General features: G+C 29.5%; 1 long non-coding RNA gene across 1 annotated transcript in view; it reads left to right on the plus strand.

Annotated features, from left to right (window-relative positions):
• LOC129969451 (uncharacterized) overlaps positions 1–22381 on the plus strand; it is a 48022-nt gene extending 25641 nt beyond the window's left edge. Inside the window, exons 2-3 of the long non-coding RNA XR_008784518.1 lie at positions 10594–10679; positions 21660–22381. This is a non-coding gene — a long non-coding RNA (uncharacterized LOC129969451). The remainder of the gene's footprint in view (positions 1–10593; positions 10680–21659) is intronic.
• The last annotated feature ends 4082 nt before the right edge of the window (positions 22382–26463 follow it).

Here is a 26463-nt window from a genome sequence, read left to right on the forward strand (position 1 = left end):
TAAGTTAACCAGGATGTCACTTATCCAATAAATGATGTCTTATAAATACTTTATAAAGATGGTAAAAACCACAAAAAAAAACGTGTTTCCGATGTTTGGTTTTTAACTAATTTAGAGCCGATGATCGCTAAAATATAATATTTAATCATTTATTGTTCGATAAAGAAAATGTTCTGTAAAATATGCGTTTTCTAATTTTTAGAAAACATTTTGCTATAGGAAAGTATTAAAATAGAATGCATAATTGCTTTCTTGTTACTGGTTATCTCTTAGTGTTACGAAGTTTGGTCACTTTATTTGATTAACATTGTGAGTAATAATAAAGGCTTCAAATAAGAAGTGTTATTTGTCTAAAAATGTTCTACTTTGTGTAAAAATTAGGCATTCGAAGATGTTACTTATGACTATTTTTACTTTTTAGTGTACGAAGTATAGAGAAAGTATTGTAACCATCAAAAAATTCGAACTTGAAATTTTGACGAATCCCCATGTTTTAGACCCCCATAAGATCGGAAAACTCATAAAAAAAATTACTGTCTGTAACCAATATTTCTGTCAAATTTCGAGCAAATTCCCTTCAGAGAAAGTCTGTCTATTCGTGTGTTCGATTATAAGAAAATACGATAATTGCAAAACAAAGATAGCTAGCTATATAGATAAAATCTGGTGCACAGTTATCGTTAATTAACAGAAATCGTTAATTATGAAAACTTCTATAGTATAGACACCTATAAAATACTAAACCGAATTCAACATGGGGGTGACCATCTGTCGATCTGTAATTTCCATAAGCATATAAACCCGATAATTTAAAATGGGCCCAGTGGCCTGGTGGTAAGGTCTCGCATTCGGTACCAGAGGGTTACAGATTCGTGACCCGATTCCACCGAAGAACCGTCGTGTAAGGGGGTCTCTTGCACGTTAAATCCGTCATGCCAAACGTCCTCCCACTGGTGTGGTGTGGTGTGGTGTGGAGAGGGGGGTGCCAGCTGAGGTGTCCACCTCGTCATCTGCCCGCGGATCAAAATTACGTGGTTCGTCCCAAAATAACCCTAGTGTTGTTTTAAACGGGAAGTTAATTTAATTAAACTAATCTAAATAAAAAATAATGTATCAAATTTGGTATGTGATTTTCTGAATATAATTGTAGTTCTCTGACAAATTTTTCTTTCGATCTTTTGGAAAATATAAATTAAATTTTTGGATACTATTAACAGAATGCCAGGAATTAATAGTCAAAAACTTCTCTAGGGATTACACGATAGATTCAAGTAATTATTGCACGCTAGAGCCATGCAAGGCGCTCTATGGATTAACATCTTTATTGTTGAGTATGCAAGAAAGTTTTGAGGAGATAATTTCCTTTCATTTTTAAATGAATATGGGAAATTTTCTTCAAATTCTATATATATATATATATGATAGTCACAAAAGATTACCCGAATTCGGAAAATCTCTATCTGCACAGCAAAGTTTGATCTCAGATTTGAGTGTAATGGTGAGGTATTTTATGTTTATATGCATTTATTTATTTTGCCTAGATATGTCGGCCACATAATCATTCATTAAAGTATGGGAATATGTTGTTTATTTTTGTTTGGCGCTAAGATATTTCTAATCAGAAGACATTCTGTGTTAATGGAGTTTCTAGAGCTTAATTGTCAGGATAATTCAAATTATTCTTCATCTTTAATGCTGAATTCTTCCCATTATATGCTACCGTTGTCAATTTAGTGAAAATTGACCAGAATATCTTCTGTATGGAGACAGTACAGTAGACCAAATGGGCTTGAAAAGAGTGTGATTTGATTCGCCAATTATCAGTGTGCAATCCGTAAAAAAAAAAGAATGGATAACAGCTGATACATATCTTCGTTGCAAATATTGCAAGGAAGAGTGCCTATAAAATTATTGATAAAAGAAATTATCAATAAATTTGAAGTTGTTTGAGCGTTAAAAAGAATCAATTCAAATTTAAAAAGAAAAAAAAATATTTTGAGAGTATCTGTTAATCCATGGCTTCACCATAGCGGAAATAAATTATATCTTTATTGGCTATATTAAAATATATCCCTACTGCTCAAATAAGGTGTGTAATCTAATGCAAGATAGAGGACCTCGTTGGAATCCATATCGATTGAGATGGGGAAAAAATGTCAAACGAGAGAAAATAAAAATAATTACTTCTTTTTCCCAGAATATTCATGAAAGTCGCATATCTAAAATTATTATTTTTTTTTTACAAATTCTTTCTTATTATGTTTTTATCTACAATTTTATTTCCACATTTTTCTTGACAGAATGCATTTTGAGTTTCCGCCGAAAATAAAAATTTCATGGAGACCCTGTTAGTGGAATATATATAGAATATTCAAAACATTTGCTGGACAGTTTTCTAGCAAAAAAAAGAGGTCATAATAAGGAAAACTATTTCAGGTTGCTTATCTTATATAACACTAAAAATTATATACTTGAATAATTTGAGCTTAAGATTTCTAAATTTCAAAAAATAATCCCTGGAATTTGAGTTCCCAATTTTTTCAAGCAGATATCACTAAAATAAATTCCTGATTCATTAAGGAAACTTTTGTTTCATGTGAAATATGTTCTAACGAACAGAATATGGCAATAAATATGAAAACAACCCAGAGGCTTCCGGAAGTGCTTAGAAAATTGTGCAATCGAACAACAGGTGGTAATCCACTTTATGCAGAAAATCTTCAGGCTCAATTTCTGGAATTGCTTTTGTTCCATGCGATTGAAGAGAGGAATAAAGAATTTACTTGTATGCGGCCGAAATACCAATAATCTTTTCGGACGTTCTTTTGGAGTGGAAAGGGCCGCTAATCAATCGTATCGAGGTCAGCGTCAGAACAACGGAAGATGTTTGACCTTTTGCGTGATTGATTCATTTTATTTCCTGGCTTTCCCTTTCACCAACTTCCAAATATTTTTACAAGACCAAGAAAATGAAAAAAACAGAAGAGAAAAGACGAAATCTTTATGCCTATTCACATATTGTTAACAAAATTTAGGCTTTTTGTTCTTTCTCGAAAAAAACAAACCCACTGCTTAATAAAAGAAAAGAAAAGGAAAAGAGGATAAGTTTGCTAATGGAAATGGTAAATATGTTTGTAATGATAAAATTCTTTTTAAATATTTCTCGGATGTGTATTCATATTGTCTTTTTTCCCCCCCTAGATTTTCTCCTCTAGTTCTCTTTCATTATTCATATATGTATACACAAAGTTAGCTATTTATTTTTACAGAGCCATATTTTTTTAAGTAATCTGTATATTAATTTATCAGTTTGAAAGATTTTCTTACATTGCTTTGTTGCTAGGGGTTTTTGTTTGTACTTTGGTTTTTTATTGCAGCAAATTTATAAATTTTCTCACCAAAAATTTCTTTTTTCACATACGGTTATAGTTTAATTCGCTTTAATTACGATTCAAAGATCATCTTTTAACCAATTGTATCTTTACTTTCAAATTCGTTGTGTAATAAATTTATAAGCCAAACATCTAATTTGATCATATTTTAAGAAAATAAATGACTTTCAACAAAATTTAAAAATCCCCAAGAATTTATTACATTTGAACATTTTATTGCAAGCAATCTTCTCATAATTGCAAATATATTGATTTGAAAGTAGTTATATGATATGAAGATTATTCAATTAGAATCTATACTGAGGATAGAAAGGATTTAAGCAATATACTCTCCGAGTCGGACTATTGCGTAATGGGCCAAATGTCCTCACAGCCATGAGCTATCGATAATTGAAGAGCTTTGCAGATTCAGGTATAATCTTCTTTATCCAGTATTGGCCAGAATTGGCAATCACATGATAACGTTTCATTGCATAGCTTTAATTCGATAAATAACATATTTAGATACAATTAAACGTAACGTATTTAGATACAATTAAATGTTAAAAGTTTCTAAAAATTAAATGATAGTGACATTTGGATTAACTTTTTTACAAATGCGTGCTTCAATCAGATTTATTCCCGTTATTTTCGTGTATGTTTGTTGCTTGTTAAATGTCTGAAATGTTTCTAATAGAATGTGTTTGTTATTGAGAAAACAGATTAAAAATTAATCATGGCTTTAGTAAACACTTTACTCGGAGTTTGTCAAGAAAATAAACAAATTCTCCAGTGTGCAACTGTTTTATTAATTATGAAATCCTTAATCCTCTGCATTTCAAAAAATAATAAAATATATAATTATATATTTGTGAGTGTAATAATATATTTTGGCTTTTAGAAAGCTAAAAAATAGTCCTATTTGCATCATAATTCCTAAGGATTATTGTCAGTTTTTACTATTATGCTGTTTTTATAATAAACATTTTCTTATAATGAAAACGATGCTTTCTGTAAAATGGCAAATCGTACTCGATATACGTATTAGCGAAAAAGATTAAAGATATAATAAAATGCTAAAAATTATTTTCGAATCTTTTATTTTTGAAGTTAATTAAAAATTAAAAGTGTTTAATGGAACTTATTTATTAAATGTTTCTTTAAATAATATAATGCTGCAAATTATTTAACTGATTAATCATTAAATTATATGAGAATAATTTTAAAAGTGGGAAATGTAAATAATGATGTTATACACTGAGGTGACAAAAGTCAAAGGATACCTCCTAATAATGCGTCGGCAAAAGTCTTGAGCCATGCTGTCTCTATAGACGTCCATAATTGTGAAACAGTTACTTACTGGATTATGTCTTTCAATTATGTCCTATAGATGTTCGGTGAGATTCATATCGAGCGATCTAAATGGTCAAATCCTTCTTATGGAATTGCCAAAAATGTTCTTGAAACCAATCGCAAACAGTTGTGGTCTGGTGGCATGGTGTGTTGTCATTTATAAAATTTCCATTGTTGTTTGAGTATACGTTGTCCATGAATGGCTGCAAATGGCCTCCAAGAAACTGAGAATGATTATTTTCAATCAATGTTTAAATCATTTGGGCTAGACAACTAGCCTATTCCTCGTAAAAACAGCCCACACAATTATGGAATCAGCACAAATTTGTCACAGCTTTGTTAGCAAATTGGGTCCAAAGGTTCAGGGGTCTGAGTCCTACCCAAACCTACCATCAACTCTTGCCAACTGAAATCGGGACACATCTAATTAAGCTATGGTTTTCCAGTGATCTAGGATTCAACCAATAGAGTCAAGAGCCTAGGAAAGGCGCTGCAGGCGATATCTCGTTGTTAGTAAAGGCACTCCAGTCAGTCTTTTGCTGCCATAGCCTATAAAGGGCAAATTTAGCCGCTCTGTCCAAATGAATATGTCCATCGTGCATTCTGCAATGATTTTCATTCCTGCTGTTATTTCAAGCAGTGTTATTTGAAATACCGTCGCTGGTGTCGGTCATTAACTGTAGGCGGAAGGCCACTGAATTGTCCATGGTGGGAGATTACGTCTGAAATCAGGTCCGAAAATCAGTTAAGGTATAAAATTCTTTTACAATTTCCAAAATCGAATGTATGATGCGTCTAACTCCAACTATCATTTCGTGTTCAATGTCTGTAATTTCCCATCGTTTTTATAGAATATGTAAATGTAATAATGTGTAAATGTCCATAATATGTAAAATATCCATGGATTCCAAGTAAGTACTTATGAATTATTTAATTTTATAAGATTAAAACTGCAATAATTCAATGCAATTTGATTTGTTAAGTAAACCAATTAAATGGTTATTTGAAGAAAACGGGGTAAAAATTAAAAAATTCACACATTTACAAAGAAACATTATTTAATGCTAACACTTTCGTTCTGAAGAGCTTTGAACTTTGTTACATTTTTATATAATAATATACCTAATAAATTAAATTTTTCAGGCCATTAAAATTTTTTTCATTGTTTAAATTAGAATTTAAAAACATTTTCACTTTTGAATCGCTCTGACATTTAGTCCTTTCCAGCATTCTTTCATAACTTTTCTCTTCATTGTTGGATATGCGCCCCTTCATCTACTTTTCTTTCTCCTTATCATGATATGGATCCACTTTAAATAACATCTATATAGCTTCATTCATATTTTGGTTGTTTAAAGAAATAGATTTCACGACTACAATCTATAAATGTCTGAATGATTAAGGACTAAAAATTCTTTAATATATATTTCTACAGCACAAATATATCATCTTATCTCATATATTTAAATAAAAGTATTCAATCCTCCAATTTTTTTAATTACCAAACTTCATGCATTATTAACATTTAATAATGACAAATCCTTCCTTCCTGTGTTCGATTATTTCTAATAACCAGATGAAGTAATTAACGTGAAAGTTATGTTAGCAGTGGAAACGATGCAATTCAAAAAGATGCAGTTATTTACATAATAAAAATTACTTGCAAATATAGTTACGCTTTTGAGGGAAAAAATTACTTTCCATGGTTCACGGTGCATAAACGGACATAATATTTCGACTTCCGCTATGCAGAGAACTTTAAGGAAGAGAACGCCAAGCGAACGAATGTTTCAACGAACATACTTTTTATTTCATTTTTTGCTCTAACTTACTTTGATATTACAGACAGTCATGTTAATTTCCGTTTTTTTTTTTTTTTTTTTTTTTTTTGTAAGCTTCTATAAGTCATCAAGGGGGTCATTCATTCCTTATGCATTAGAGCGAAACGTATGGAAACTATGGCAAATAAAAAACAAAAAAGAATCTTCATCTTTTTTTTAATAAATAATTTGTTAGTTAACAATCAGTGCATACAAGACAATGATTTTTTTTACTTAGAGACATCATGTATTGAGAAATCCGTAGATCAGGGCCAGTATAAAAATCTATTGTTATTTCTTAAACAATTATAATCGTTATTTATTATACTATCCACCTTTGCCTATCAGTTTGTTCACCAAGATTCTGACTTCATAGGTTGTTAAACAATTGATATTGATTGCATTAGAAAAAAAAATTTCACCTTATTAAGTTTTTTTTCTAATTATTTTACTGTCTCACCAGGTCAGTTGAATCATTTTTACTGCAAATTGTATACATTATGAAATTAAAAACGGAAGTAAAAATCCTAGTAAGGAGTAAATGATTGGCAAAACCACACGTTTGAATGTTTCGATGAATAAGTTTGAATTATATCATAGAATTGAAAAACAATATTACGGATAGTGTATCAAATTAAATTAGAAGCATTATTTAAGTTAGGACTGAAAAGTACGTAAAAGAAATTAATACCATAAAATGATATGTTTTTGAGTTCTGTAATTATGTAAGATATTTGCTTTTCAATATATGAGCATTAATTACCTCCGGCAAGCCATAACGACTACTTATCTGTTGATAATTAAACTTAATCTTGTGTTCAAACTTTCTGTTTGAATCATATTTCTTGATATTTTTATACCTTCTTTTTTCTGACTGAATATATTTTTCAGTTACACGGCGAGCCATCCACGGAAAGTTTTTAATAATACTTTGCAGCTCCATTAATTAGCTAAGAGAAAATTGGATGCAATGTGATCTAAAAAAATGTTCACTGAAAGAATCAGTGTGAAATTAGTACTATGGTTTGTTTACATTTGACCACTGCCATTCGACAATGAATAGTAAACGCGATTTCGGTATCACGTACATTAGCATGTTATATATACAGCTTGAACCAGAAACAGATGCGAAAATGCCTCTCATGCACAATTAGAGAAATTAAAAAAAATAATAAACCTTTTTTAACGAAACATGCCAAACATAACTCCTATCTATTTCAGTTATCTATGTGTTAAAATAAAGGAGTATGTTTAAAAGCAAATATGTATCGCGACTAACAAGCGGTCATCGTGAAATATAATATATAAATTGTATAAATTATTGAAGTATATAAATTAATTCATCCGATCTCGTTTTTATCTGCAGGAAAATAATTCCAGCAAAAAATGAAACTCATTAATTGTATAAAAAATACTTTTCTGCGTCTGTTATCTCTGTCTCGAGTAATAATAAAATATAATGTGGGCGTATCTCTATCTCTATACCAATTGGTACAGGACTACCTGATTTGATACATGTACACTTTGAAATGTGGATGGTTTTTAAAATTTTAATTAACTGAAAATGAAATATTTTGCCATTTTTGTGATAGCTACTGAGAATATTGTCACACAAAATAATTTGAGCACCATTTCAACATTTTCAAAATATTGTAAGGGGAAAAAAATATATCAATTTTGTGTCATGAAATTTTTTGACTTTAGATAATTTTTACAAATATTTTAGTTAGTTTAGTTGTCTTTAATAATTTTCTTTTCATCGATGAAAGATGCAAGTCGTTTTCATTGTACAAATATTTAATCGTCCGATTTTCTTCCATTATTGTTTTCGCTATTACATGAAGATTTAGAAATAAAATTACCTTATTACATTTAATTAAATTTTCCAAATATTGCATCTTTATGGACACTTTGATATTATGGGACTCGGTTATTAGAAGGTTCATATTCACAAAAATCAGAACAGATCTAAGAATATCAAATTATTAATAACTCTCTTAATTTGATGTTTAAGTATTCTTCAGGAACAAGAAGTTAAACATTGAAATTTTATCTGAAATTGAAAAAATCCCGAATTTTTGTAGAGTTATCTGTTTTCCAAAGACGGCTAGTTTCAAATATAGTGTTGTTGAGTTTAGGCAAAATGTGGCTACTACAAAAAAAATTTAATTTCAACAAGCATTTCTGCAATTTTTTTGTGGGGTATATATTTTGAGGATATTTTCACACATTTCTTCTATTTCTTGTGTTGCTAAAACATCAAGTTACCTATAAATTCAATTTGAATTGTATGGTGAAAATAAACTCAATTTTCTTCGTATGAAATTTTGTTTTTCATCTATGCAAATATAAGTGGGTGGAAGTTACGTTATTATATTTGATATTTTGTTACAATTTACATAAGACGCAATAATAATTATTGATACTTTATTATATAATGGGAAAAAGCAAAAATAATTTTTTAAAAGCTTTCAAATTTGAAAATGGTTGTGGTAAGTGTGAAAAATGGAATCGTTTTTTTTAATGAATGCAACATTGTTTGTTGAATTTAAAACGTTGTATTTTATCAATTCATGAGGTATATAATAATAATATGGATGGATGGATAACCAATTGAAACAGCTTTTGATACTTCTAACTATGAAAACTTTTTTTTAAATCCAGAACATTTAATAATAAAATGTGATCTTCATTTTATCAGTGAACGAAGTGCATTGTTTTTAGATAAAAATAAAATAGCAACGTCTTTATGATCATTAATCTAATCACTATTTCGTTGGTGTATTTTGGTATGAATATTAGTTGATTGACATTCATTTTGTTTCATTATAGATCATTAAGCGAATAAATACATGCAGATTTGAGTTGTTTAAAGTAATTTTAAAAAGGAAAATCATTATTCTAAATAATATAATGGAATTCCGAATTTTTCTGCACAAAAATTTTTTTCATGAGCAAAAAGCATTATGGTTTTATTTTCATTGAAAATTATTACGATTAGAAAATAAAGAATAAACATGAAATATGTTTTATGATAAATGACAAGAAGAAATACTGATCTCAATTTTTTCTGAAATTTTAATCTCTAAGATAATTGCTTTAACAAATTTTTCATATAGGTAAAGAATAATTCCAAGTACGGCGAAATTGTTATTTCTTTTTCATCTTATTTAACGTTAAGTTCATCAACTAAAAAGCTCTTATATAAATTAAAACAGTCTTCGCAAAAGATAAAGAGCCCTTAATATCCAGAATTTCAATATTCGCAAGCGCATGCAATAAAGTAATCGTAACGAAAGAAATATTTTTTCAAGCCAATCACGAACTTTCCAAAATTTATTTTCTTTTTATTTTCCATTATTTAAAATAGTAATTGTAATAATAGTTCATAATTTAATTTTTTTATGTTGTAAAATGTAATTAAAAAAATTTCAGTTGAATCACTAAAAGTGATGTAGATGCCCTCTAAGAAATAAAAATAAGGCTATAATTCTTACATCACACAGAAATAAATATATTTAAATGCGTTAATACAAAGATTTACAATAAAGGAAAGGTCATCATGTTTTTCTCTCTACAGCAAGATTTTCCAGACTGCGAGCCGAGTTAAAAATTGAATGTATAAGTATCTTTCCACAATTTGCAAAAATGCGATGTGGAATTAAAACCTCCATCAAGCAACTTAATAACAGACGAAAAAATGCAATGCACAAACAACTTGTATCGAATGACAAGAAATGAAGAAACCAAACAAGTGTTCGTTTCAACATGAAGATGCTGTATATAAAGTACTTCATTTTTGCGTACAATATATCTATCGTATGACCTTTTGCTCCAATCTGCATCATCACTTAAAGTTGCATTTCTATGGCATATAACAGATCCCACCACCTATTCAATAAGTCTTTTTATCCATAAACGTTGAATTCAGTTTGAGGACATATTGTTTTCGAAGTGGCTCATTATTAAGAGTGCATTCGGTTTATTATCATTAGAGAAAAAAGTTATCTTAATATTAATACTCTTTTTTTCACAAAAATTCCTTTTAGCCCCATAGAATATGCGTCGTTTGCCTTGAAGAAATTCATTATTCTGAACTAAGAAGTGGACTGCTGGGAGCTTCGATTCCTAAAAAGTGAGTCGTAAGATTAGAAAATTTTTCTGTACATCATTATAAGGAAAAACACGTATTCAAATTCTGAAATCAAGTCAATTAAACAAAGAAATTCAGCTGCAGAATATATGATTTTAAAATAAGTCTATTTTAAATAAAGTTTAACTGTTAGAATTTGAGGAATCCAGCATTTAATAATGCCTGCATTGCGGAACGAAGCATTTTTCCTTTCCGACACAATTGTTTTGATATTATCAATTCCTTGTTTCTGATATTAAAGTCTCTGGACTATTATATGCGAATCCTATAAAAAAATCAGTGAATTAACATCGAGGAATAAATGGAATAAATATCTCATGGCAAACAATGTATACTAATATTTTCATATAGTCTCATGGTTAAGTGGAACTATTGTTGCTTGTAATAGTTTATAAATCATCTATTCAATAAGCCAATATTAAAAGAATTCCGGAGAAAAGAAAGTTTTGTCTATTCTGTATTACACCATCCTAATTCCTTCACAATTTTTGTTATCAACAATGAAGTTAATGTTGGTTAAATTATCATTCCTCCTTATTAGTAGACAAAAGATATATATCCTGTTTTATAGGATACAGCAAAGATAAAAAATAAAATAAAATCTATTCTTTTTTCATATTTTTAAAACCAATTATACTGAGGAACTTTACACACAATTTATGTTCCCTCAATTACTTTATAAAAACTCTATAAAATCACTCTCTTAATACAAGCTGCCGAAACTCTAGTTCTTTTTTTTAATTCAAGCTATAAAATTAATATATGAGTAACGCTGCTTCATGTTCAGAGTATAGCATACAAATCCTATTTCTATGAAATACCATTATGATTTAGTTTATGATTCAAGTCATGTTAAATTTGAATTCATTCAATTTTTAAGAAATATTTTGTTTAACCAATTGCAAAACGAAGTTTATCTTCGGAAAAAAAAACTGTATTAAATTATATAATTTTTTTTGTCAAAATATATTTGTTTCGCATTTTAAATTTTACTTTGAATTGTTTCATTGTGTTTCATTCTAATTTTTTCAAACATAGAAAATAAAAACATTAAATTAATTATCTTATAAATTTATGGATGGTTGCTAATTTAAAATTAATTTGCACAAGTCAGGAATGAGGAGTGTAATTGTGCTCGCTATTTTGTCTTTGCATTTCTATTTCCAAAAAAATGAATGAAAGCAAATTATTTTCGGGTCGATCACAAACAAGATAAAAAGAAAATCTGGAAAACAATTATGCATAAAAATGAGGAATGAGGATATGTGCAAATGTATCTGATAGAAGAAAGGTTCCGCGCATGAAAATATTCATAACTTATAAAGACAATAAGAGTTTTAAAAAAAGTCGAAATTGCCATTGCATTTCTCTTGATCTTATAGTAAAAGCTATTGCGGAGTACAAATTATACTTCTCTGAGATTATCACGAGTATCATCTGAAAGTCAGAAATTTGATTCTACCATCCCCATTGTTGAACGAACATGAAAATGCATAAGACTGCACAAAAGTCGTTTTGTGAGTCGTGTAAAAGATTGTGATCAAGTAAAAGCCTTTTTTTCTTTTCTTTCTTAATATTCTTCTAATTGGGCTTGCATTTTTATGGTATAAAATAGTTTTAAAATGTGAAAAGTTCTGATTTAGGCACTATTCCATAATTTGTCGCAGGCAAAATAATATTGAACGAAATATTATATTATCTAATTAAAGCTTACTTTTTTACTTTCTCATTTAAAAATTATATTAACGACCAAAAAAATGTTAATCATCAAAAAAGTCGCACTCAAGATTTTGGCGAATTTCTACGTTTCCTGGATCGAAAAAAGTATTTTTTATGAAATTCTGTCTGCGAACAAGTGTTGATCAGATATATGGTCTACCGAATTTGTAGATCAAAGTTTCGAGGAAATCCATTTACAGTCTGTTTAGTTGTCCAGGAACAAGTGAATAATATTTAGTGAAGAGCAAGGCAATAATAATAACAAATGAATAGCATTTAAAGTTTTGACCAGTATCAGCATTTGAACCAATTTCGCCTAGGGACTAACCTTCTATAGGTTTATAGATGAAATTAGAATCAAAGCATGATCTTGTTACTAAAATTGTATTTATATTTCATGTTTTCATTTCGATCATTTAAAAAAAACGCTTTCAAAATGCATACTAGATTGTTTTTTTATACTACACAGCTGAAAAGGCTCATGTGCTCCCATGACAAAGGCTCATCTAATATTTAAGTGCTTCTTGCGTACAGCCGACCACCCTGCCACCACTGAACGTAGCAGTATCGACAGGATTTGTTGTGGCCTACTGCTATCTTTAGCATTGTCCATCCTGGAATTGACCGATCTGTCAAACTGACATTCTCTTCCAGGTAATTGGCCACAAAGTGGTCAATTACTGTCCTCCTTCCTTATCTTCCTATAAAACAATGAACAGGCCATCACTAAGAGAAAATCTCCACGAAATTCAAAATATGTCTTCAAATTCCCATTACTCAACAAAAGAAAACTCAATACTTTCAAACTCTCAAACAGTTGTAAAAAAAACTAACAATTTTTGACATCATTGTCCTTCAGAGTTTTAAGATTACCTGGTACCATCAATACTGTATTTAAGTCATCATTTTCAATTTTCATATTAATTCTGAACTTCGAGATTTCAATGCATTCCTTTTAAATAGAATATATAAGTACTGGGGGGAAAGGAGGATATCTGTTTTAGGGTGTATGCGAGAACGGTTCTGGGAGACCACTCATACTAGCTTTCCTTATGCATGGTAATTTATGAGAAACGCGCAACAGTATATAAAATGATTTACACAAGGTCAAAAGCAATGGCAGCAATTCATTTGCGTGTGATACTCATCAAATTTGACTCATCAATTTCCGTTTAGACACCAATGCGCGATGATATGGAGAATGAAAATGTATATTAGCACAGCATAAAGAAAATGTATTGTTGGAAAATAGCAAAAAACAGTTCGTTTGCTATATGATAATGGTGTCTGATAATATCGGCTGACAGAAAAATATATGCAGAATATTAAAGCATAATGCTCTTCTATTAGAAATTATTTTACATATTGAAATAGAAATAGATATTTTCTGTTTAATTTTAGAAACTGAAAGATTACTAAAAAAATTTTTCCTTACCAATAAATGATACGAATTTATTTTTCAAGATTTTCCATTTGCTAACAACCTAACAAAGAAATGAATGGATTCAATTTAATTATTATAATGACTGTAATTCCATTTGACATACACGTTTGATTGAATAAAACAAAATTAAATCACCTGACTTAGCAAAAGTGAATGCCATGTCTAATAATTTAAATAATTTGAAGTATTATTTGCTGGATAAAATAACAAACAAAAAGAAATCACTTTAAATAAATTACAAGTTATTTCTCTAAGCATATTATTATTTTGTGGTAACATTATTGAAGACAGCTATACTTATTAAAAATGACTGTTTTAATTTTTTAATCAATGGGAGTCTAAAATATGATGCGAGTCTGATTGATAAACTTCGAAAATAAAATGTTCAATCACAAGATCTTAATCTTATAATCTTCAATCAATTAAATCTCGGAATTTTCCGTCTGTCTGTCAAAATCAAAATGGTAAGCGAGAGATTTAACCCATTTAATCAACGAAGAATGAAAACAATATAATAAGAAAATAACAAAAGAAAAGAATTTAAATTGATCGAAGCTAGTTAATTGAACAATCAATCATAGTATTTCGAAAAAAATCAAAAATAATTTATCAAATATTCACCGTATTAAAATTCTCTTAGGAAGAAAGCCAAAATGTTACATTTTTCGTCCTTAATTTAATTATTTAAAAATTCATTAAAAATGTTTCATTTTTCTTCTGTAATTTATTTATTTAAAAGGTTGCGCATTACAAAAAAATCTTACTTGTCGAATATATTACAAAATGAGCATCAAATAAGCGCACATAAGAATAAAAACAATAAGAAGTTATGAAATCTGCATTTTAAAAACATTAAACAATTGTTCTGTATGAAATTTCTATATAAACTTCATTAACTAAACACTGGGAGTCAAATAGGCGGCTGTAATCAAATTTTAACCAATTAAAATTGAATTCTCTGCAAATGAATTAATCCAAAGACAAAATAAATATTTTGTCATTCATATTAATAATTTGCTTATCAGATGTGAAATTCGTGCTAAAAAGTGCTCTGCTATTCTGATGATAATTATAATGATAATCAGTAGAAATAGTGAAAAGGAAATCGAAGTCGCGATTCCATTAGAAGCGGGAAAGTTGCACAGTTAAATGCCGAATGCGCTTGATAGATTCTTCTTGATAACTTTCATTGTAATTTAGGTTTAAAGCCAATATGTACTGCGCATTTTATTACATCAAGCGCGACCAGAACTAGTTTTTAAATGACTGCAAACGAAATAATGATGTCCGTTTCCATACAAAATAAGCAACGCCTGCAATAAATCCCTTGACATCATTCTTTTCATTCCCTTTCCAGCACTGTATTGTCTGCTACAGAATGCATTGTATATATGCTGTCAGAAATCATTTAGTTGTTAATATTTATTCCTTGTAATTCTTTCATTACATCAAGACCAGCATGCTGTATTATGGAAATATTTCTGGAAGCGTAGTTTACAATGCAGTGCAATTCATTTCGAGTTTTGATCTTGCTGATGATTGATGCCAACCTTCATAATTTAACTTCCTTCCACCTAAATGCTGAATATTCTGAAACAATAATGAAGGGAAACAGATAATTTTTTGTCATCTTTAAACTAAGTAACAAAAAGTATTTAACTATTTGATATGAACGGGGATTGCTGATGTTGGATAAATAAGTGTTGAATTATAGGGAATGAAATGGAGGAAGCGCCTTTGATGCCGAACTCTCTTTACTACATCTTAAATTTTATATTTTGCCTAATGTATCGCATTTACGGCAAAAATAATAGTTAAAGGGACAAAAAATTAATCAGAGTGAATCTTCAATAAAATAAACCTTTCTTATATAACTGACTTCTGATGATTGTTCGTATTCACTGCAAAGGCATTTACTCCATTCCTTCGAGCTTTTTTGACATCACTTACTTCAGCTGGTTGCTCCTCAAAAAGCACTTACATCATTCTTCCGAGCTTTTTAAATATAACTGTCTTCAATTAGATGTTCTCCAGACTAACTTCAAAAGCATTTACTCCATTCTTCCTAGCTCTTTTAACAACACAGTGGCTTCAGATGGTTATTCTCCAAATTCAATCCGAAAGCATTTACTCTAATCTCTGGAGCTCTTTTAACTTCACTGACTTCAGTTGGATGTCCTCCAAACTCGCTCCATTTATTTACAAACTATAGTATTTTCATTCGTTACTTCATGCTATCCACCGGCACTTATCAATTCCTGAATACCTTTCACTAAATTCTTTAGTAGTTAAAGTACTAAAGGAACCATGAAAAGATATAACGAAAAATTAATAATGGCAATTTCAGTCATCTTGGTCGAAGTAGCCTGAAGCCTCATGAAATACTATGAGATTGGCACGCATGCGCTTTACTTCAGAAGCCTACAAAAGTGGAACAAATATTGACAGTAACAGCTACAAATTTCATTTTTAGATCTCCGATTTTAATTAATTCTCCAACAATGACAGTTAAAATGGTTCGTAAACTCAACATTCAACTCATTTTCAAGAGAATACTTTTGAGACATAAAGCTTTAATTTAAAAGAAATAATTTATCATGGGTTTCTTCAATTCGTAAAGATTGAATTTTAACTTTATCATATTAAAATATTAATTTTATCGTGCTGATTAAAAGAATTTTAATAATAACAGCCATTGCATATCAAAATGGCTCAATGGATGAAAATGTGCTTATAAATGGACGCAATTTTTCCTTTAAAAAATCGTCTTGAATCCAGCCCTTTCATTTTTCAAAATCCATCTCTCTCTCCTTAAAAAATGATATTAGTCTTTAGTAGGGAACTACCTACTGCAAAAGCGTTTATGGATCTTGACTATACAACTTAAATTAACAATTTCGTATCCTGTAGTTAGAATATTTATCTGTAAGGAACGATCCTCGAATCAATAGACTTCAATCCATAACGTATCAAAGATATTCAGATAATAGACATGAATTTATAAAGTTTGCTAAGAATTTAGTGATTATAATTCAATAATTAATTTTGTGAATTTTGTTATCAACTTAATTTTGTTAGACGTTTGGATATCTTGAAGGAAAGAATACGTGACGCCACTGCACATAATGAGACAACATTGCTATTCGATGTTAAATAACACGCACATTTGCAATTGTCATGTAACTGTGACCTCAAGTCAATTAACTCCACTGCACCGGATGATAGAGTACTGGCTCACGGTAATCGTCTGTCCAACTTCCTCCAGACAAGGAAATTAAAAATGTCTTACTCTCCACACAAGACCAAGGCATTCCAGCTCGCAAACCATACAAACAATAATTATGTCTAGAATCACCTCTTTTACAAATAGAGGGCAATTTTTTGCAAGGAAAAATGTGGGAAATAAAATTTTAGTGAAGCGATGTGCTAAGACGAATTATGTCTTATTTTGAACCATGGCTCTTCGACCATGAGCCTGAGGGTTAACATAGCGTTCTCGGTGTGTTAAAGTGGAATTTACTTTCCCTCTTCATTAAGCCTATAATATTTCGCAACGTGACCTCTAGACAGCAGATGTCTCATATTTTCCTCAACTGTTAGTAAAGAAATGCGAAAAAATTATGTTGTAAATAACGGAAGTGATATAAATACTGAAACCGGAAGATCTGAAAAAATTATTTGATAACATTATGATTAGTTTGTTTATATCATTTTCAAAGTTCACATTTTTTTAAACAACAGAAAAAAAATTTCTTCCTCATTGTTTCGCACTAAAAATGATGTATTTCAAATTTCATAATATTTTTACACCATAGCTTAATGTTTTACTGAAAATAACTCTCATATTTTCGTTGGGATTTTTTAATATTTTTGACAGCAAAGAGAAACCCTGTAACCAAAAAATGGCTAATTTGCTTTTTCCTATAGCCAAACAAAATTAATAATTACCTACAACTAATTATTTGGTTAGTGGATTTAAACAAATTTCCTTAGACGTTCTATTAAAGAGTGTAATTATGTTTATTAAGAATATAAACATTTATAAAAAAATCTTAACAATTAATATAAATTGAACATAAAAAAAATCATAATTATTTATTTGAAACTATAAACCAATATGATAATTACATAAACATATAGTACGGCATAACGCTCGGATCCTCTATTTTCTGTGAATTATTCAAAAAACTTTCAGTAATTAGAGAGTTCTTTTTTATTTAGATACAATAAAATGCGGAATACATGTGTTCCAGATAAGTGGGACGTTAAAAAATATCAATATGTTATTAAAATATGTTTCGTTTAATTGGCATAAAAGGAAGTGTTAACGAAGGCTTTATTTATATTTTTAACGTTCGAAAACAGTTAAATTATGCTTTCAGCTTTTACCAAGATACATTACATGATCGCTTGAGTGTTTCGAATGAATCGTGACAGCTGAAATCTTACAAGTAGCATTATGCAGTTCAAAAGGTTTCCTACTGTTTACTTTGGGATAAATGACAGCTGAAATGCTTCTTGCTTCAGGAATTCAAAATGCGAATGAACTTCGGGGTATGTTTAACCCTTTCAATTAATGATACACCTTCGGCTAATGAATGCTTAACTACTATATGTCAGGAATGCCATTCTTTTCGTGGAGTTGAGTTTTCGAGAAATAGAATGAGATTATATGAATGCATTCTGTTATTAAAAATATTTTGATTGTTATTAAAATTTCTTTTCTTAAATTCTACAAAAAGGTAGTTATTTTATTCTCTTTCAAAAAATGTAATATTTATGCATATTTTTGTTCTTTTACAATTTATTCCTTTATTTTAAACAGTATTTTTTTAATTATGGCCATAAATTCTTTTGCATTTTTACAATAAAGGAAAAAAATATTTTTATTTTTATTAACAGAACTATATGTTCTACCTGTCAGGCATGCTTTTGTATTAAATGTGAAACATTTCTTACGTATTTCATATTTATGTTTTCAGCAATTATTAAACTTCTTCTTTAAATGAGATTTTATAATATGATTCTTCATTGAAAATAAAAAAAGGGTAATGACTGGAGGTTTATTAATGAAATTATACATATATTTTTATTCTTCAAATACTGTATTCTATTATTTTACATATATATACGTAAATGTAATATAATACTTTTGTTTCAAACAAATCGAGTAAGATTTCTTAAAAATTTATACTACTTGTTATTGTATGTTTGATTCATTTGTTCCAATTATTGAAAAATTCCTTCAAATTAATAAAGAAAATGCATTAAGGGATATCGCTTTTGAAATAGTTTTATGAAATATTTTTCTAAGCTATTATTATCAGGCATATGAGGGGATATAATTGATATAACAGAAACATTAACTTTTCTTCATTTATTCCAAAAGAAATTTTATACTATAGTTAGAAAAAATATTGGTGATTTTTGAATTAAAACTTCAACATCGCTAGTTTATTTAGGAATTGTATAAAAATTTTGTCTCGAAAATATTTAGAAAAAATATTCATGACTTATTTGATTAACTGATTGACTAAATGAGTCAATTCATGCTCAAAAGAAACTTAGCAAATTCGCTCCATCAATATAACTTTGGATTTCACTGCACTATTTGCATCATAAAGTTGATGTAGCATAATTGCAGAGCATATGAAGGTGTACATTTTGATGCGCTGGTGTCCTGGCATAGGGGTAGCGCTCTTCCCTGTGATCGGGGCTTCCCGGGTTCGAGTCCCGGTTCGAGCATGGTTGTTCTTCTGTGTTCTATCTTTGAGGTATGTGAATGTGTCCCCCTGTAAAAAGGGGTTGTGCTAGCGAATGTGAAACATGAAGTAGCCAAGCCGTACTCTTGGGCCTAGTTGGCGCTACTGAAAAAACAAGAGAAGCTCATTTTGCTTAAATCGCTGATATTTAACTGTCAACGGGTTTTTAAAGTGCCATAAGTCACAACACAATATTTCGATGCTGTATGAAATTTATGACTGCAACGACAATTGAATCTGCGCAATAGTTGTTGACGGTCATAGTCATGATGGATTTGAAACTTAGTTTTCAATAAAATTTTAAAACCTGTTGATAAAATGTTAAAGCATAGAAATCTAAAAAATTCAGATAAGATATATTGTGAGAAAGAAACACCAGAGAGAAATTTTGAAAGCTGAAACTAAACAATCAAAATAGAATCTTCGACAACATTTAGAAGAAACAGAATTACTAAGACTTAACAAGGTAAGGAAATTTCCAAAGAATTGCTTCTAAGTCACAATTTCTAAGGAAATGTTGGAAATAAAGAAAGGCAATGAAACTATAACAAGTTGAGAACTATTTTCATTCATTTTTCAATACTTTACATTTTGAAAATTCCTTTTTAACATAAACGTCTTTAAAAATGCCGAAATTATGTTACGACAAAGGAAGTTAGATTAGCAGCAGTAAGGGCGAAATCATTACCGTGAATATAAACAAAAAGTTTATTATGGCGTTTGGTGTCTTTAATTAAGTAATGAAAACATCGATATTTCATTTGACAATTTTTTTTTTTTTTTTGCATAGAAGAATCAATAATTTATAACTATTTTATTGAAGATTAAAGTTGATCATTTCTCTGGGTTGTCTTATTTTCCATTCGTTATCTAAAAACAGATTTCAGTCGCACTTTTCCCACCACACTGTTAACAAAACTTTTTAGCAATTATATATTAGTAAAAGAACAGGAAAACATTGAAGGAAAACAAAACATTGATTACCAATAACGGACAATAAGTATGGCTTTGCAGATTTTTTTTATGAAATATAAAAGAAACATCGAAATTCCAGATAACCATATTTTTTATTCTTGCGTGTTAACATTGCCAAGTCTGAAGGATTTTTAAAATAACCTTAAAATTCATATACTAACCCTCACCAAGATTCGGGTTGCTTAGTTTATATAGCCTTGATATATGCAACAGAAACAGTGGAATAGATGCTTTTTCGATTATTTATAAATTTTGTATAGAAGGACTGCAAATGAATAAACGGATAAAGTCAACATTATGGCAAAATTTATCTATATTTATATTTTTCTACATAAACTTGGAAAACAAAAGCAGATCTGCGAAACACAATGTTTTTGTATTAAGCTGAAAAGTTTTAGGAATTTTATAATTTTAGGGTGCTATATCCATAAATAATCGTCATTTCCTCTTACCCTTGTGTATTTTATGTTCTAGCCACCAAATTTTGCCGCATAAAAAAATGCAGAATTTACATTAAAAAGGTATAACTGCAATAAAAACAAATAGGAATTGATTTAATTTTACACACAGCTTGGACACTTTCAGAAACATTTTTTGCATTTCTAATATAATAAAATGAAGTTCGGTTTTTTTATAAAACAATTAGATATTTTGAATTATTAATAAATATTACAATATTTGCTACTTTTTATAATATACAATTTATTTCTGCGTCATTTAATGCTAGATTTATATTTCTAAAGCATTTCATCTCGGTATAACTTTTTTAAACAGACATGCATAAAGAATCATTGCGAAACTTTCATTCGATTGCTTTGAAAGAAAAGCGACTCATTAAATATCAGTCAGACGATACTTGGCAATTTATTTTGATGATGTCGGTTTTTTCTTTCTCTTTTTTCTACTTTACATCTCTCCAGCTGACAACAGTTGAAAATTCGTCTCAGATTTTAATTAGAACTTCCATCAAGCGTTTAACACGTAACATAGCGACACGCTTCTCAAAAACGCTTGAGGCTGAATTCACTCGTGCGTTAAAACGCATTATTTTTTCTTCTGCAGGTCCACCGTTAAGCTTACGCCCTGAAGACATTCTCTACCAAAGCGTCTACTAGATGAACCGTAAAAGGGGCCGGCACAAGAAAATGTCTATTGTATATCTAAAAGAACACGCCAGGATACCGGAGTCAAATCCAGGTCAATACCGCATGTAGAGAATAGCCAAAACAAAAGTGCAAGTGCTTTCTACATCAAGTTCCGATATTTTCAGCATTTGTCCTAAAAGTAAAACTTTTACGGAAGTGTCCCACTGCCGGTCTCCCCTGGATGGATTGATTGATAGGTACAATCCCTGCATAACAGTGCAAAGCTTCCGGTTGTATTTATAGATTTTGTTGGTGGGTTTTTTAATAACCTACAAACATCATTCCTTAGACTTCGTCTTCAAAAAGGAGGAGGGGATCTGCTGTCTGACAGACGTTAGGAAGTGTGGATGTTCCAGTGCTTAACAGTTAAAAAGACGGCTCATTAAATTGTTTTATGAATGTTTTAAGTGGAACGCAAGGGGCATTTCACTGTATTTGGTTGAAAGTTTATGACTGGAACATTGTTACGAATCAGAGCAGGTCTGGGCTCTTATGCAGTGGTTAAATAGTAAAAGCGGAAGTTTTGCTGCAAATTACTGCGTCGATTTTCATTTTGTATAATTTTTTTTTTCTTTCTTCTAAAACGAGCTAAAACCTAAAGTGGACCATAAAGACAAATTATATAATGAAAATAAAATTTTATTAGCTTGATAATAATTGGGACTATTGTATTCCTTGATTTAAAGCATAACTTTTCTTCCTCATAAGGATGTTGGTTATAACACGAAGTCAAAGATAATTTTGCTTAGTTGAGATACAATCAGATTTCTTCGACATTATCAATTGATATCTGGAAATGATATCCAAAATTAAGTTTTTTTTTTTTTTTTTTTTTATTGATACTATCTTGCGATTTTATTTTTTTTATTATTTTACAGTTTTAAAGTTTAAAGACTAAAACACCATAGAAAACAATATTAAAATATCTTAAAATTCAAAATAAAATTATATGTTTAATGTTGTAAGTTTAATTTTTAAACAAATTTTCATTATATTTTATAGTTACATAAAATATTTATTAATAAACTATTGAACTTGCATATAAATAAGTATATTTAGTACTAAACAATGCGAAAATAAGAAATGCTATAGCCAAAGAATATGAAAATATTTATATCCCTTGGACGTAAAAGACAATCCGCAGGCAAATAAATACTATAAATAAAATTATATAAAGCATTTACATTCAATATAAATGATCATATGTATGCTAAAGTATCCTCTATAAATGTTATACAGTTTTTTATTTCATAAAATATGCGAGGATAATCGATTTATTCGATGATATATTTATTATAATATATAAACGAATAAATACAGTATAATAAATGTATTTAATTTGCTCTGAAATTTGATAAATGGTTACAAACTCTATTTCTGCTTATAATAAAGACAAATGAGTCTCTGGGTTAGAGCGCTCTGCAGAGCAAACCGTTCGAACTAGAGCTACCAAACTTTACGCACGTATGTATTTTGAATAGTAGAAATGTGCACATCAGAGTGATTTTCTGGAATTTAAGCAGAATATTAAATAAAATTATCCATAATTTTGTTTCCCCACAATTACTTAACAGAATAGATAGTTAGAATCAGAGTTTCCATATTTGTAGCAGATATACCTCGCGGAGATTTTTTTGAAATTTTAATTAAAATCATGAATTAAAAATTGAACGAAATTTTGATATTTTTTTATCACTACAGCTGCCAAAATTATAACAGTAAAAAATTGATTTTTGTATCACTTTCAAATCCTAAAGATTATTTTTTTCAACTATTCAGTTTAATTATAGTTCAAAATTTTCAATTTTAATTAATATAAAAAATATTTTAAGAATATATAACAGTAATATATTTCACTATTGTAAAGAGATACAAATCATTTTCATTGCTTCTACAGATATTTCATAATGCATTTTCCTTCCATTGTAAAAGGTGTAGGAATGAAGACATGGCTTATGTTTCGATAATGAGAAGGTTGCTTTTTAAAGTGTACTTTTGTTATGTTTTTTAAATTTTTTTTTTCAATTAAGGTTTAACTTCACAAATAAGCAATGAAATTTTTTTTTAAGTATGTTAATTTTTAAGATTGCTGCTGTTGTTGTTTCTTATGGCACTTGCCATGGACAAGCCTGCTGTTACTAAGACCACTGTTTATAGCAGCACCAACTAAGGTCAAGAGTACGACTTTACCACTCACGTATCACTCATTCGCTTGCTCAACCCCTTTTTAAAGGAGGGTACATTCATACATCTCACAGATAGAACAACGGAAGAACAAACATGCCCAAACCGGGACTCGAACCCAGGACGGCCAGATCACGGGGAAGTCGCGCTATTTCTATGCCAGGACGCCGGCTAGATTGCTGTTCTTTTGTGAAATATAATTGGATGCATAAAATTCATTATTGGTTTTGTGATTTGAAAACTGATTTCTTGTGTTTAAATTTTAAATTGATCCTGAGATTTTTTTTTTATTATTGATAAATTATAAGAAATATTCTGCATTATACATGAGACTGCGATGCGGAAGGATTCAATTTTCTGTATTCATGTTTTAAAAAAAGATGTTTTGTTTTAGCAAAAAAAAAAAAAAAAAAAAAAAAAAAGTAGCAATATATAAAAAATTAAAATGAAATCTACGATGGCAAATTTCAAGTTATCATGTAAAAACATTATTATTTTTAAGCCATTATTTGTCTTAATTAATTTAAGTCATTAACCATTTTAAAGCGGTTTAAAACAATCACGAGACTTCTCTATCGGTCTCTATCCCTCTCTCTCTATATATAATGATAATTTTTTTAAACTTTCATTTTTAATTTTTCTAACTGGCAAACAAAGTTTTGGAGCTCGACCGATTTTGAGATGAAATAACAGCTATGATGTCATAGTTCTACGTCAACCTTTTAAAAACGCATCTGTTGTCAAACAAGCATACGTAATAATAAAGCAATACTGGTAAAAGCAGGTCAAACTTTTAAAAACGCATCTGCTTTCAAAGAAGCATACATAATAATAATGCAATACTGATAAAAGCAGATAAAAAAATATATGCGATTAAAAAATGATGATGAAAATTGCCCTTTATGCTTTATTCATTACCTACGCGATTTCGAACTTCAAAACCCTCTAACCTAAACAACATGTTGTAACATGACAAAAAATCTATTAATAATGTTTAATCATTTCCATCTCAAATAAACGTTCAAATTTTAGGAGAAATCACAGAAGAGAATGGCTTAGCACAATGAACTAAACGACGTAAGGGTTTTATGATACTATGGCTATCAAAATTTGAAACTTAAAAATATTTTGTGACGAAGCCATTAAAATTAAGTTACATAAAATATTTAATTGAAAATTTTAGCGATTTTCAATCCCGGTTAATCAGCTGGTCTCCACAGGCGGGCAATTTGGGAATAAAAGCAATATTGTAGCCGCTCTTGTAACACTAACTGCAGAGACAGCGTTCTCTGATGACGTGATTTCATCCATTCTCTTATTTGTATATCTTTAAATCTTTCCACTTTTTATGTGTATAATGTCTGTGTGTAACGAAACCTGAAAATAAATAACTGTTACACTAATTCTTATTTTACTGAATCCCTTAACGATCCCGCAATATATCAAATTCCGTTCCTTTAATTCGTCTCACTTTTGAGTTATTGAGTGGAAGAAAATGACCAAAACAATGTGTAAATAATTGTGATATTTCATTAAGAATTATTTATGTTTCTAAATGCTTATGTTAAAATGAAAGTTCAGCTTATATCGTGAATTTTCATAACTATGAACAAAAAAAATATGCTTAAGAATAACTCTGGTTATCCAACGTAATTCAAGCATTATGTGGCCAAATCCATTCTAGAATTTTGCTTATATCTAAAAAATGATCCCTCAAACACGTATAATTTGTTTGTCATTTTAAAGTACGCATTGCAATAATACAGAAATTCTAAATGGCTAAAAATAATCCCATAAGTATCCTTAAAATTGTTGCGCAATGAATTTTGCGATCCAGCGAAATTTTAAATTTAAATTATTATGAAAATTGTCGCTTTCTATGAATGCTGCTTGGCAATTTAAATTGCTGAAATTCAGCATGACGCTGAGGTAAAAAATTACTTTTTCGATTATTTCACTTACATGGAACTAACCGCCAAAGCTGAAAGGACTACAAAATGACTAAGTGCTTCGAAAGTGTTCTCAATAGGAGGTGTTGTTAATAGGATGGCCTTTACACCAAGCCCTGTAATTTTAGATTTTCCCCCTGATATTTCATGGAAGGGGAATTGGAACTGTCATTTCTCAGCAGGGACTGCTCGCCATTTCAAGAAACGTTAGCAGTTAATGGTTCTTCTCTCTTCCTTTTTTTCTGTCTGTCAAGGTCAAAGTCGTGATTTAGGTTTCCTAAAAAGATTATTTTTATGAATATTTTACTTGATTTGTAAATGTGAAGTTTCAAATATGAATGGAATAGTCCTAGAATAATCATATTTATTCCAAATACAGGACTTTTTTTTAGTTCGTTTTGAAAAGGGATAAACTGTGATCATTTTGACTTGCTTTAACATTACTAGATGATTTTGAAGATTTCATAGAGGAATAATTTGACTCACTTTTATTTTTATAAATAGTTTCTTTTATATGAAGAATGAAATACAAAATAAAATTTCAATGAGATAATTTTAAAATGCTTGACGTAAATCAAGCATTTACAC

Source organism: Argiope bruennichi, chromosome 5 (genome assembly GCF_947563725.1).
Source record: "Argiope bruennichi chromosome 5, qqArgBrue1.1, whole genome shotgun sequence".
In the NCBI taxonomy this organism is placed as follows: Eukaryota; Metazoa; Arthropoda; class Arachnida; order Araneae; family Araneidae; genus Argiope; species Argiope bruennichi.